The sequence below is a fragment of the Nilaparvata lugens genome, chromosome X, assembly GCF_014356525.2.
Source record: "Nilaparvata lugens isolate BPH chromosome X, ASM1435652v1, whole genome shotgun sequence".
NCBI lineage: Eukaryota > Metazoa > Arthropoda > Insecta > Hemiptera > Delphacidae > Nilaparvata > Nilaparvata lugens.
This window is the reverse complement of record NC_052518.1, coordinates 16307096-16322087: the sequence shown is the minus strand read 5'-3', so window position 1 is coordinate 16322087 and position 14992 is coordinate 16307096. Positions and strand designations below refer to the sequence as shown.

The 14992-nt window shown below is 33.4% G+C and overlaps 1 protein-coding gene across 4 annotated transcripts in view; it reads right to left on the bottom strand.

Moving 5' to 3' along the window:
- LOC111051593 overlaps positions 1-13960 on the bottom strand; it is a 57481-nt gene extending 43521 nt beyond the window's left edge. For 2 of the 4 annotated variants that reach the window (XM_039442515.1, XM_039442518.1), the window contains exons 1-2: positions 13822-13959; positions 5835-5923 (exon numbers count right to left, since the gene is read on the bottom strand). The gene's annotated coding sequence lies outside the window, so the exon portion shown is untranslated. Of the gene's footprint in view, positions 1-5834; positions 5924-13821 lie in introns of all 4 variants that reach the window. The other 2 variants (XM_039442517.1, XM_039442513.1) reach the window with 2 other exon arrangements.
- Between the last annotated feature and the right edge of the window lie 1032 nt (positions 13961-14992).

The window sequence follows — 14992 nt, the reverse complement described above, 5'->3', positions numbered from 1 at the left end:
ACTGAGAATTGATTTGCTTTTCACTCACTGCACTTTTGTCACTTACGGGCTCTGCACATTTTAATTGTTTCAAAACAATGCTACAATCACTGCGCAGGGTATCGCGGGCGTCGTCCAAGTTCTTGAGTTTGTATACCTGAAGATGAGCTCCGAATGTTGGATGAACACCGTGAATGAGCGTGCGGACAAGTGTTGTATCGAGTTGTTCGAGAAGATTTTTCAGGAGATCCCCGGTTACACCATCAAGCTTATAGCGGGTCACCACTCTGGTGCGTTTTTCACTGAGTCTTTGTAGGAAATCTAGGGGGTGTTCATATTGGAATGATTTCATTACAGCAATTTCGGCTATTAGGTCAGGGACCGTGCGTTTATCAGAGAAGCTTTTCGTTAAAAGTTCAATAAGTTCAGCTAAGTTGGAACACTCACAATTTTGTACAACATCATCTGCAGCACCTTCCAAACTGTGGAGGGCGGCAGTAAATAACAGCCAATGATTTTCTTCGCGTTGTGATTGTTCAATTTTATCATTACAATACAGATTGAAAATGTCTTGGAGAGATTTGATAAATTTTGGAATTTTATTAGAAGTTCCATCGAATTTTGGAATATAGTCCAGCGAATATTTCGGGATAGATTTGGTTGACATGATCACAGGGTCTAATTTTAACGGTCGAATGAGTGTAGAAGATGAAGTGAAGAAAATGTTCGCATCTGTACTTACAGTTGATGGTAGTTTTACTTCCGTCTCAAATTTGTGGAAGGAGTCTTCGTTGTGAGCCAGGTTGAACTTCGAAGGTCGCAGGTGTGGTACGCAGAGAACTTGTCTTGAAGGGTTCACCACTGGTTTTCCGGATTTTTCACGCAGTCGAAATTATAGATCGCAAATCGAAAAAAACTTGTTGTTAAATGAACAACCTCGAAAAAACGTAAGGAAGGTAGTTCGGGCGCCAGTTATAGTTCTGGGGTAACCAAACACCTTTTTAAAAAGAAAACTTTTAAACACATAGTTATAAAATATACATCGAAAAAGAGAGAAGTGCTCTCGGTGAAGTTTGGCAGTAGACTGACTAAGCTCGACTAAGATCGAGCATTACAATGGAATACAGCGTCAGCAATAATATTAGGTGTTACCAGATGTAACTTTTGAATAAAGGTGTTGATATTTACATATATAAATTATTCTCTTCCATTTTTATTTAAATAAAATTTCAAAATTATTCGAGCCCTGATAGAATGACTGACTCACTGTACAGTCCGTCGAAAATTTTAATATTGGAATGAGGGGTATTTTGGCAAGCTGAGCAAAAAAATAAGGTCATATGCACCTTTTCGTTATATATTCAAATGAAAAATGAGTTTTGTGGGTTGTCAAAATTCCCTCTGAAAGGGAAACTATTCAACTTATTCTATTTTTTTAGTAAAATAACAATGATCATCCATCCATCTATCTTCTATACAGTACTATAATACATGTATACAGGTGTAAAGTATAGGACAATTATGTTGGACGCATCATCACGTCTGAAGTACTGGACTGATTAACTTTGCATCTGACAAATTTTGCATATAGATTCTTGCTTAACCGAGGATGGTTATATACCTATTTTAAATTCTTCAAGATTTGATTACATCAAGTTTTCAATTATTTGTCATGCTTTCAGTTGTTGTAAGTAAGCAGCAGAACATTTCTCTTAAAAGGGAAATTAAAAGAAAGATTAATTAGAAAGAAAGAAAGATTTAATTAGATTGGGGATCCTTTTCGAATGATAAAAACAGGTTTTCCGTTGCACCCAAATTTTTTCCGCCATTTTGAATCCAACTTCTTTTTTTAATTGAAAGGTGGTCATAATTATGATACATGATTCTGATAAAGGATTTCCAGAGAAAAGGTATGGTGAAAACCGCACATCGATATCTCAAACCTTTCAAAATTTATTCTCATTCATATCCTTTATTATAGTATAGAAGATGATAGATAGATGAATATATCATCCACCTATAGTGATGTAAAATTCCCGGGAGATCGAGGAAATATTCCCAGGGAATTTAAGAGAAATATTCCCAAAAAACATAAATTCTCGGGAATTTATGGGAACTTAAGGAAATTTATGATTTCTTTCATAAAAAATGGCCGAAAAATACGATTATTGTTACACATGGTCTCAATCACCTGTTATACAACAGATTTATGTAAGAAATATAAGGATGAATAACATATAAATTGTAGTAAGTTAAAAGAAAACAGTAATTTGAAGTTCATAAACTGAAAGGAGAAATGAGCACTCAATAAATCATTCAATTGCACCACTATTATTCATCACTACTTTCATTTCTTAAAAGTTGAATAATATTTTTTTACTTACTAATAAATGCCTGTAGATCAGGTCAGCAAAGTATTGATAATTTAACTTTCATTGCATGATTTTATTCAATTTCTCCGCACAAAAATAATTGACCCCTAAATAGGCTAAAGATTAGAATAGAATATAAATCCAAAAATTAGAAATTATAAAATACAGTAAAATAGGCCAAACTAAAACAAGGAGCATACACAAGTTTAATCCACTACAGTATTAAAAAGAAAATAATTCCACACCTCACAACATTTCAGGAGTCATTGAGGCGTGTGATAAGATACTAGTCCAGGCAACGAATGCTCAAAAAGATATAGAGGGAAAAGTTTGGAACCAAATTTTTGTCCTCGAAGTCATTTTAAGGGTAGTGAGGGGGTAAGCATATAAAAAGTCCTCACACCTACCACACACAACTCTAAAATTGCTATAAAAATTGATGGAAGGCTAAAATGATGAAAAAATACATTAAATTGGAGAGAATTGAATGCTCTACAACTCACTGTCTTTTAAATAGTTCTATAGTCAAGTCAATGAAATATTATAGAGGGAAATTTTTGGAACACAATTTTTGACCCCGTAGCTCTTCTTTTAAGGATAGTAAGGGAGTAATCATATTAAAATTCATCACTCCTACCCCCTGTATAAAAAATTACATTTTTTCGATGCTTGTTGTTGAGTAATAAGCCCTGAAAGTGCAAAAAGTTGGAAGAATAACTGTATTTTCAAAGATTTTACACTTTTAAAAGTGAATATCTCAAAAACTATAGAAGATATCACAAAACTCTACTGTACAAAAATTGTAGGAAATTTATCTAGCTTCATTTTTACTCACTTAGCCATGTTGCTAAAATGCATTGTTTCCCAGTTACATGCGTGTCAGCCAGAAATGAAAAAATGCAACTTTTAAACCACCCTCATCCCTTAAGCTCAAGGAGTATGGATGAGGACTTTTGATATGTTCACCTAACTAGTTCAAACAAAGCTGCGAAGTCAAATATTGTGTTCCAAACATTCTCTCCCAATTTCCCTGACAATTGATCTATTGTTGTTAAACTGAAGATTTCACACTCAACACTATAACGGCTGCAACAATCGTTGTGAGATGAGTAAAATAATGAGAAATTGAAGAGAATATGAGTTCTATGAGCCCATGATTAGGACGGATTTTTTTAATAAATCTTTAAAAAGTTATAAGGCCAAAAAGATTAAAAAATTGGAGCCGGAAGGGTTTTTCTTCAAAATGTGATACCTTAGAGAGCTCATTCCTAGAAAACTATGAGAGATATGGAAAAATGTTGGAAATGAAACTTGTAGGATAATTTGTGAGCTTTAATATTATGATTGTGTTCGAAAAAAATTTCCGAAAGGCGCATATTGTTCGAGATATATGCAAAAAACAAAATATGGCACTTTCGAACCACCCACACCACCTTAGCACAGGGGGTAGGAGTGAGGACTTTTGATATGTTTACCCCCTTAATACCCGTAAAAGAGCTACGGGGTCAAAATTTGTGTTCCAAAATTTTTCCTCTATAATCTTTCATTGACTGGACTATACAAGTATTTAAAAGACAGTGAGTGAGTGAGTGAGCAAAAACAGGCTCAAAGAATGATGCTTATTGATTATATCAATGTAAAATGTGGGTGAGCTTGATCAATATAAAATAGAATGATGATTTATTGATTATATTGAAGTAAAATATGAGTGGGATTAATCAATTTCAATCATTTTTAGAGCAATTTTATAAAATCCCTTAAGTTCCCATAAATCCTCTTAATTCCCAAAATTTCTTGGCCTCGGAAATATTCCCAAATCATAAGTTCCTTCCCACTGGGAATATTCCCGATCCACATCACTATCCACCTATCTATCGTCTTCGATACTATAATAAAGGATAGAACTGACTTGAACACGTGTAGAGGATAGGAAAATTATGTTTGACGCATCATCACGTCTGAACTACTGGACTGATTTACTTGAAATGCTGCTTATAAATTCTTAATCAACCGAGGACTCTTATAGGCCTATTTTCATTAATTCTTCTATATTTCATCACGTCAAGTTTAAAAATAGACCCTTGCGAAGCACGGGTTACCTGCTAGTAATAAATATGTGCTGTTCGCAGATGACACCACAATTATCATTCCAAAGAGGATCGGACAAAGAGAGTAGTACAGCTTGGCATTCCAAGAGTCTCATTAGCATGCAGTGATCTCAAACTGACAAACAACGGGGAGAAAACTATAAAGATGGTCTTCACACACAACCAAAGACAAGAGCCTGAGACAGAAGACAACATGAGCACAACTTGAGCACAACGTTTTTTGCTGTGATAATTGACCAGAACCTAAACTGGGGTGAACACAAAACAATTTGTGCAACAGGCTCTCATCGTCCCTGTACGTGATAAGAATTAGGAACATAGCAGATGAGAAAGCAGCATTGGTTTCATACCATGCCCTGTTTGCCTCTCTGCTGAGATATGGAATCGTAGCATAGAGAACTGCACTAAGGAACTGTATAGACAGAATACTTCGCTGTAGAAAAATGCATTTAGGATTATCTTGAGGCGGGATTTCAGGGAGCATTGCAAACCACTATTTATTCAAAATAAAATATTTATTGTTCACTGTGGTCGCAATATATCTTATGAAAACAATACTTCTTGCTGCCGGACAGAACCCTGCAATCCTTACTGATAGTAACCGACACGATAAATTTTAACAACATAGGCCAAATAATTGTTGACCTTCCGCAATATAGGCTCCAGAAATTCAAGCACACCCAATCTTATGCTGGCGCACACTATTTTAACAAAGTGCCGATGGACCTCAAGTCAATGATCACACTTTCTTAAGGAGCTGAAACATTTACTTCTTGAGACCATTGAAGATGGCTGACCCTTCTAGTGCTTCGTTATGTGGGCTGTGTAAAAACACAATAGATGTTAGTGATGAAGCTATTATATGTGATGCATTTTGTGTTGAAAAATGGTATCATGCCAAATGTGTTAATATTTCATCGGTTGATCTCAAGAAAATTGGTGAGTTAGGTGACCTTTCCAAATGGAACTGTCCATCTTGTGATTCCAGGTTAGAAAAGTGTCGTGAAGCCAGGTTTGAGTCAGCTGATATTATTGACTTGGCCATTAGACTTGGTAATATTGGTTCTAAATTAAATGCAATTGATACTTTTAATGATAAACTGTTTCAAAAAATTGAATCTATGATTGAAGTGAAATTAAAAACATTTCTAAGTGTGACTAAGGACAATTATGAACATGTTCGTGTTGACAGCTTGAATAAAAGTGTTAAAGAACTGACTAAATACTATGATGGACATAATAGTAATTTTAATCAGAAAATTGAGTTACCCGATCAGGACAATAACAATAGTGACAGTGACTTGATCTATATGCATGATCAGTTGAATGATAATACAATCATCTTCTTCTCCATCTGTATGTGTCTCAAACTTACCTGTTCCGACAATCAATGTTAGTAAGTCTAATGATAACAGCTGGGCTTCAGTAGTTGGTAGGAAAATAGGAAACCTAAAAACCCAGTTCCTGGAAACAAAGGACAACGGCCTGTGAGTTCCAAGTTGCAGGGTAATGTAAATGTTAAAAAGAATAGAAAATTTATTACTGGTAACATGACCGGTATTGACTATCTGACAGTTTTGGATCGTAAAATGTTCCTGTTTGTCTCTAGATTATCTCCTGATACATCTTGTGAGAACCTTGAAGAATTTTTGACCGAGCACCTTGTTTGGTTCAGGCTCATGTATCGACAATGTTGCCACTTCTATTCATGTAGATAGATTAGTTTCAACAGCAGTCAAACCTATGTTAGTGTCTGACCATTTTGCCATAATTTTTAAGTGTTCATTAGATTTAAGCTCCCATAAGACTGTTGTTTCTGCTGATCATAAACCCAATAGAGTTATTCGTCATATATGTAATACTAATGTTATCCATTTTGAATCTTTACTGGCTGTAGTAAATTGGCTGTTTATTTTTTCATTTGTTTCTATTGATGATAAATTTGCCCATTTCCATGAAAGTTTCGTTGATATTCTGGACTGTGTTTTTTCCATTGAAGAATGTTTCCAGAAGAACTTTTTCACATAATTTAAAATGGTATAACAACGAATTAAGACAAATGAAAGAATTCTGTATAATGTTATATGAATTGTATAGAAGCACTGGTTTGCTCAATTATAGAATAAGTTTTAATAACTATAAAAACTTTTTAGAAAAATGGTGAAAGAAGCCAAACGTAATTACAATAATAATCGTATCCTTCAGGCTACTGTAAAACCCAAGATATTGTGGTCTATAGTAAGAGAGAATATGAACAAGAATGATGTATCCAAGTGTTTTGACAGTGATGGTCACACTCCAGATGGTTTTAATAATTTGTTTTTAGACAATGTTAATCGTATTGTCCAGAGTGTTCCTCCTGCGCATTACAGTGTAGCACACTATCTTGATAAGTTTAAAAATTCTGTACCTGATGCTGTAAATAGTTCTTTTGTTTTCCGCCATACTAGTGTTGAACAGGTTCATAACACCATTTTATCTTTAAAAAATAGTTCCTGTCTTGATGTTTTTAATCTTAATTCTTTTATTCTTAAACTTGCTTCTCCTTTTATTTGTGAAATTTTGTGTTGCTTATTTAATGATTGCATTGATGAGGGGATATTTCTTAAATGCCTCAAATACTCTAAGGTAATTCCCTTGTTTAAAAAGGGCTCTACTTCTGATTATAATAATTTCAGACCCATTTCAATAATTCCTATTTTCTCCAAAATTTTTGCAAATTTTTAGAATCCAATTCATTTTATCTATAAATTTTAACTATATCTGAAAAGGTAAGTAAAATGGACACAAAGTTGGACGTAATTAATTCTTTTAATGATAAACTTTTTGAAAAACTCGAATATTTAGGCTAATTGACATGAAATTCAAAACATTTCTAAATTCCACCGACAAGCCAGAACCTGTGTGTCAAACTGACAGTTTGAAATTGAATGGTGCTTGTAAAAACAGACTCAATAAATCGACAGTTCGTAAAAAATCGATAGTCAATATCGATCTTGTTGACAACAGAACATCGATAACGGATACAGGTCGATGTGACGAGATTCAACATTGTGACAATGACGTTTCCGATCAATTATCCGGTATTGAGGTTAAGTGTACTCAGGCTCAGACAGCAATAAAAAATAAAACTGTTGCTAATTTCTCTACTGCTCTTATCCCTACACCTGATCATTCAAAAAATAAAAATGAAACCTGGGCTACTGTAGTTAAAAAATCAAATAAGCATAAAAAAAGTAATGATTCTTCACATATCCAATTACAATCTTCGGTTAATTCCAAATCGCAGGTGAATGATAAGAAGAGGTTTAAGCATAATAGCGTTATTCATGGTTCCATGAAAGCTAAAGATGGTTTTCCTGTACCTTTAAAAGCTGCTACAAAAATGTTCTGGTTGTTTTTATCTGGGTTTGACTCGTCAGTTAGTACAGACAATGTAGTGTCCTATCTAAAAAGTCTCAAGGATTCAACTGTTTATGTTTGTGAACGAATCAATTCCAAATATAGCACTTATAGCTCTTTTAAGGTTGGTATACCTCTTGAACTGGCCGATGAACTGATGCATCCCAATCTATGGCCACAAGGATGTGTTGTAGGTAAATATAGAGCACCAAGAAACAAAACTGTGCCAGAAAACAGTTTTTTACAATCAAGTCAAGAACGGCAATTACTGACTTGAATTTAAAATCAGTTTCTGAAAAAACTGTGCAAGCTGTTAGGAAATGTTTGTGTATATTTAGTGTGAATGTACAATCGCTCCGTAATAAAATACATGAACTGGAGATTATTTTAAGTGAAACACCAGCTAATGTAATTTGTGTTAACGAGCATTGGCTCCTAGAGGATGAGATTTCTTTGTATGTTCCTGAAGATTTTGTATTAGCTAGTTGCTACTGTAGACAATCACCGTATGGAGGCTCTGCAATATACGTGGCTAAAAGTATGCTGTTTGAACAGCTAGATGTTGAAAGGTACTGCATTGAAGCTGCTTTTGAAGTTTCAGCTATTAAGATGTCTAAATCTAAGGTGATAATATTATGCATATACCGTCCTCCTAGTTCTAATTTTAACCAGTTCATTTTAAATCTTGAAAAAATTTTATCTGATTTGACAAACGGACCTAAACATTTTAAACATATAGTTATTACAGGAGACCTTAATGTAGATATCTTAAAAGAAAATGCTAGTGCTGGTATTGAATTGTTAAATCTACTAAGATCATTTGATATCTACTGTGTTCATAAATGTCCTACCAGATTCAATTCTTGTCTTGACATTGTAGCATCAAATATTTCAGCCAACAGTGTGGAGCTAAAGTTTCTAGAACAGGACATGATCTCTGATCATGCAGGTATCTGGTCTACTTTCTATTTGGATCCTACATCAGAGGTTGAAAATGATGACGCATGTAGTAAAACATACATTAAGAAGCGTTTTATTACTCAAGATAATTTAAACTATTTCAGACAGTTATTGAATACCGCAGACTGGTCTGATATTTATACCAAAGATGTAAATAGTGTTGTTAGGAACTTCTTATATATTTTTACAAAGTATTTCAATGTTAGCTGTCCATACATAAATGTTAGAAATATAAATGGTAAGAAGAAAGCATCTGTGATAAACTGGTTTACTCCTGAACTTGATAGTATGCGTAAACTACTTCTTGTGATATATAACAAATGGAAGAGCTCTAATAACCTTGAGTAAAAAATCGATAGTCAATATCGATCTTGTTGACAACAGAACATCGATAACGGATACAGGTCGATGTGACGAGATTCAACATTGTGACAATGACGTTTCCGATCAATTATCCGGTATTGAGGTTAAGTGTACTCAGGCTCAGACAGCAATAAAAAATAAAACTGTTGCTAATTTCTCTACTGCTCTTATCCCTACACCTGATCATTCAAAAAATAAAAATGAAACCTGGGCTACTGTAGTTAAAAAATCAAATAAGCATAAAAAAAGTAATGATTCTTCACATATCCAATTACAATCTTCGGTTAATTCCAAATCGCAGGTGAATGATAAGAAGAGGTTTAAGCATAATAGCGTTATTCATGGTTCCATGAAAGCTAAAGATGGTTTTCCTGTACCTTTAAAAGCTGCTACAAAAATGTTCTGGTTGTTTTTATCTGGGTTTGACTCGTCAGTTAGTACAGACAATGTAGTGTCCTATCTAAAAAGTCTCAAGGATTCAACTGTTTATGTTTGTGAACGAATCAATTCCAAATATAGCACTTATAGCTCTTTTAAGGTTGGTATACCTCTTGAACTGGCCGATGAACTGATGCATCCCAATCTATGGCCACAAGGATGTGTTGTAGGTAAATATAGAGCACCAAGAAACAAAACTGTGCCAGAAAACAGTTTTTTACAATCAAGTCAAGAACGGCAATTACTGACTTGAATTTAAAATCAGTTTCTGAAAAAACTGTGCAAGCTGTTAGGAAATGTTTGTGTATATTTAGTGTGAATGTACAATCGCTCCGTAATAAAATACATGAACTGGAGATTATTTTAAGTGAAACACCAGCTAATGTAATTTGTGTTAACGAGCATTGGCTCCTAGAGGATGAGATTTCTTTGTATGTTCCTGAAGATTTTGTATTAGCTAGTTGCTACTGTAGACAATCACCGTATGGAGGCTCTGCAATATACGTGGCTAAAAGTATGCTGTTTGAACAGCTAGATGTTGAAAGGTACTGCATTGAAGCTGCTTTTGAAGTTTCAGCTATTAAGATGTCTAAATCTAAGGTGATAATATTATGCATATACCGTCCTCCTAGTTCTAATTTTAACCAGTTCATTTTAAATCTTGAAAAAATTTTATCTGATTTGACAAACGGACCTAAACATTTTAAACATATAGTTATTACAGGAGACCTTAATGTAGATATCTTAAAAGAAAATGCTAGTGCTGGTATTGAATTGTTAAATCTACTAAGATCATTTGATATCTACTGTGTTCATAAATGTCCTACCAGATTCAATTCTTGTCTTGACATTGTAGCATCAAATATTTCAGCCAACAGTGTGGAGCTAAAGTTTCTAGAACAGGACATGATCTCTGATCATGCAGGTATCTGGTCTACTTTCTATTTGGATCCTACATCAGAGGTTGAAAATGATGACGCATGTAGTAAAACATACATTAAGAAGCGTTTTATTACTCAAGATAATTTAAACTATTTCAGACAGTTATTGAATACCGCAGACTGGTCTGATATTTATACCAAAGATGTAAATAGTGTTGTTAGGAACTTCTTATATATTTTTACAAAGTATTTCAATGTTAGCTGTCCATACATAAATGTTAGAAATATAAATGGTAAGAAGAAAGCATCTGTGATAAACTGGTTTACTCCTGAACTTGATAGTATGCGTAAACTACTTCTTGTGATATATAACAAATGGAAGAGCTCTAATAACCTTGAGTATAAAATTATGTTCAAGAATTTAAAGATAAAATACAAGCAAGAGATCTCTAGGGCAAAACTTGTAGCTAATGGTAAATTTATAGCTGAGGCTAAAAATCAATGCAAGGCAGCCTGGCAAATTGTCAAAAATGAAGGTAATCTGGTAAATTCAACAAAACAGGTCATTCCAATCTCTACTGAGCAGTTTAATAATTTTTTTGTTAATGTGTCATGTGCTACTGGTAATATTCAAACAAATAGTAATAGTACAAATGATGTAGACTTCTCTGATCTTTTAAATAATAGTATCAATAGTAATCTGAATAACCAAAATTTTAAATTTAAGAAGGTTGATGAAACAATCATTAGTCTTATTATAAATAGAATGAGTCACTCAAAATCTGAGGATGTGTATTGTATGTCAAATTATTTGTTGAAAAATGTAGTTGATGTTTTTATATCTGAACTGACTTACATTGTAAATTATATACTGAGTGAAGGAGTTTTTCCTGATTTTCTAAAAGTTACCAAAGTTACACCTGTTTATAAGAAGGGGGATCCTTATGAACCCCAGAACTATAGACCAATTGCAATTGTACCTATACTAAGTAAAATCATTGAGACATGTATTGTAATTTAACTTAATGAATATTTTGTTAACAACCAGCTGTTCTATCCTTCTCAGTATGGCTTTAGACCGAATCATAGTACTATTGATGCAATTGAAAAACTTGTTGAATATGTTTTGAATGGTTTTGAACTCAAGCAACCAGTTGAATCTTTACTATTGGACTTAAGCAAGGTATTCGACTGTGTCTCTCACTCTATACTCTGCAAAAAACTTGAAAAGTATGGTATTAAAGATAAGGAGCTCATGCTGATCAAGAGTTATTTGAAAAATAGAAAACAAATGGTTAGCTTGAATAGTGCAAACTCAAATTTCCTTGATGTAACCATGGGGGTTCCTCAAGGATCAGTCCTTGGCCCTTTTCTGTTTCTAGTCTTTGTAAATGATTTTAGTAAAAATGTTTCTGTCTTTTCAATATTATATGCAGATGATACCACTCTGGTACATAAGGACGTTGATATAAAAACTGTTCAGGATACGCTTGGAAGGGCTATGGATGAGTCTAAGGTATGGTTCAATGCCAACTTACTTAAGGTAAATGAGAGAAAAACAGAACAAATAATATTTTCTCTCAACAATGTAAGTACTGGTAACCTGAATCTGAATGATGATGTTTTCAAGCCTGTAAAGTTACTAGGAATGTACTTAGATAGTAAACTCAGCTGGGAGTATCACCTAGTGAATTTATGTAAAAAGCTTTCTAGAGTAACATTTCTCTTACGAAGACTGAAATATTGTGTGAACCTTGATGTAATTAAAATGATTTACTTTGGTCTCTTCCATTCACACTTGATTTATGGAGTACAACTGTGGGGCAACTCATCTTCTTCAAAAAAAAAGCATTTATATGGCAAAAGAAAGCACTTAGAGTTATATTTGGTATGAAATACAATGAATCTTGTAGAGGAATATTTGTAGAACACAAAATTATGACCTTGCCTTGTCTGTATATATATTATAATTTAATCTCAGTAAAGAAAAATCTGTCTAATTTTGATAAAAATATTTCTATACATTCACATTATACTAGACATAGGGGCGATATAACTAGACCTACAGTTACATTGACTGAAACTCTAAAAAGTCATAAGTACCTACAAATTCGCATGTTTAATTTACTACCAGATAATGTTAAGAAGTTACCATTGAAAACGTTTTGTATTTCTGTTGATAAATGGCTCACGTCTGAAGCTTTCTATTCTGTCAATGAGTACCTGGAATATTTCAATGTATTTGTGTAATTTTGTTCGTTTCTACAGTCCAACTCGTGATATTTTACCACAATATTTCAATGTGTATTTGTAAATTTGTTCGTTTTATAGTACAACTTGTGATATTTTACTTATTATTGACGAAGCCTATTGCTTACATTTTTGTAATGCTGTTTTATGGCCAATAAAATTCTTGATTCTTGAATCATACATTCTAAAGAAAAAATGTTCAGTCATTTGATAGGCTAAACTCAAAATTGTTCGAGATATTTGAGAAAATAAACAAAATTGCACACTCAATACTTTTCAATTTTCATATTTAATCATTTTTAACTTATTTTAGTGAGCACTAGATTGGCTAAATCTCATTTAGATTTTTGCAGGGAATCCATTGAAATAGAATTGAGGTTAGAAAATTTTATAATAATTATTAAGATATTTGGAAAAATGCAGTATTTTAGCTTTAGAAGTGTTTAATATGTTTGCATAGGCATAGTGTAGACCGATATTGAGGATCACATTTTATTCAGCTTCCAATGCAATTCAGAAGCTTTGAAAGATTGTAAAAATAATTAAATCAAACCAAGCTTTTCCTGACCCTGGCTTCTCCTAACCTAAGCTTTCTTCAATCTAAGCTTTTCCTAACCTAAGCTTTTCCTGATCCAAGCTTCTCCTAATCTAATCCCAATGCTAGATTCCGCGGCCCATATACTAAAGTGCAGCCTAATTATATTTGAATACAGTATTTAAACGAGGGGGATAATAGAATATTTTTTTTTAATAATTATTGTTGAGATCAAAGTTGAGATATAAAATATGCAGGATAACTTACTAGGACTTAGCCGCTATTCAAGATATAGAATAGAATGTGACCTACTTTTTATCATTCATAAAGCTCTAAAATCAATACCGGATGATCGAATAATGAATATCTAAATTATCAAAATAAAAATACCAAGTTCCGAAACCCGTCGAGGTATAACACAGAGGTTAAACACATTGTGTGCTTGGTTTAGAAATCAATGGAATTAACCATGCAAACTTATGCAACCAGGATGAAATAAATATGAAATAAATCTCACAGAATCGTCTACTTACTTTTACAACCATTCATAGAACGTTCTGTTATACTTCACACACTTCACAGTCACAGTCAATAAGTTTAAGTTTCAACATGAAGATATCATGAAAATACAAATTGCAAAAGGACGCTTCAGTATTGCCAATCGCAATGAGCGAAATTACCCAGAATTTTCCCCGGAATCGGTCCCAAAAATTCGAAATTATAAACTGAAATCCTCGGAAATAAGATGATGATTTTCCTCAATATGAAATTGAATGGAAAAGTAGTTGAGATTGAAGCATGTATGAACGTTTCTCCACTCAATTTTGTTTTATCCGTAGGCATCCTTTGAACACTTGAATCAGACCGTTTCTGAGCCGAGTCTGCTGCTGCATCGATTTTTTTTAAAAGTGGAAATTTCTTGTGAAGAGAGCAGCCATTTTGCGAGTTTGTCGAAGAGCGTACTTGAAGTGTGAGTTATATTTGTTGGAGTTGATGCAGCTTAAAATCTATTCGAGACTGAATATTGATATTAGTTGAATGATTACTGCTACAAACACAACTATCTAGCTAAGGTCTGTAGATAATAATGTTTTGTGACATCAGTGGTCTGCCTAGTCTGACAATCGATCCTCAACTTCCTATCAACCTGGACAACAAAATATATATAATGGTACTGATATTTTTATGTATTTCAATTTATGAATCTAAATTGGATACTCTAAAAAGTACTTACTGGATTATAAAAGTTGGCAATGGATATAAGTCTGCAATGGAGCTTATCCTTTACCTAGTTGCTAAGAATTAAATTAAACCTTTCAAACCAAGACAAAATTGCAAATCAAACTTGAAACCCCTCCAATATGAGTCCCATATAGATTTATATGAATAATCATTGATCAGGCTTACCAGCTTAGTTGGATTTTCACTCCTGTGATTGAATTTGATATGGAACATGATATTTGCTAAGCGATCTTACTGAATCGAATCGGTTGAAACCTGATATGACATCTTTGAATTCACATAGAAAACCCACTCTTGAACTTGAATAGAGGAATGAATAGATTATTCTAGAGACCAAATGTCAGTTTTTCTAGTTCCTCAATAAGTCTACAATGAGGTAACAAACAATAAAGCCAAAATGCAAATGTACAAAATTGCTCACAAATAGCTAGAGCTTCAAAAAAAGGATATAATAAAGACAGC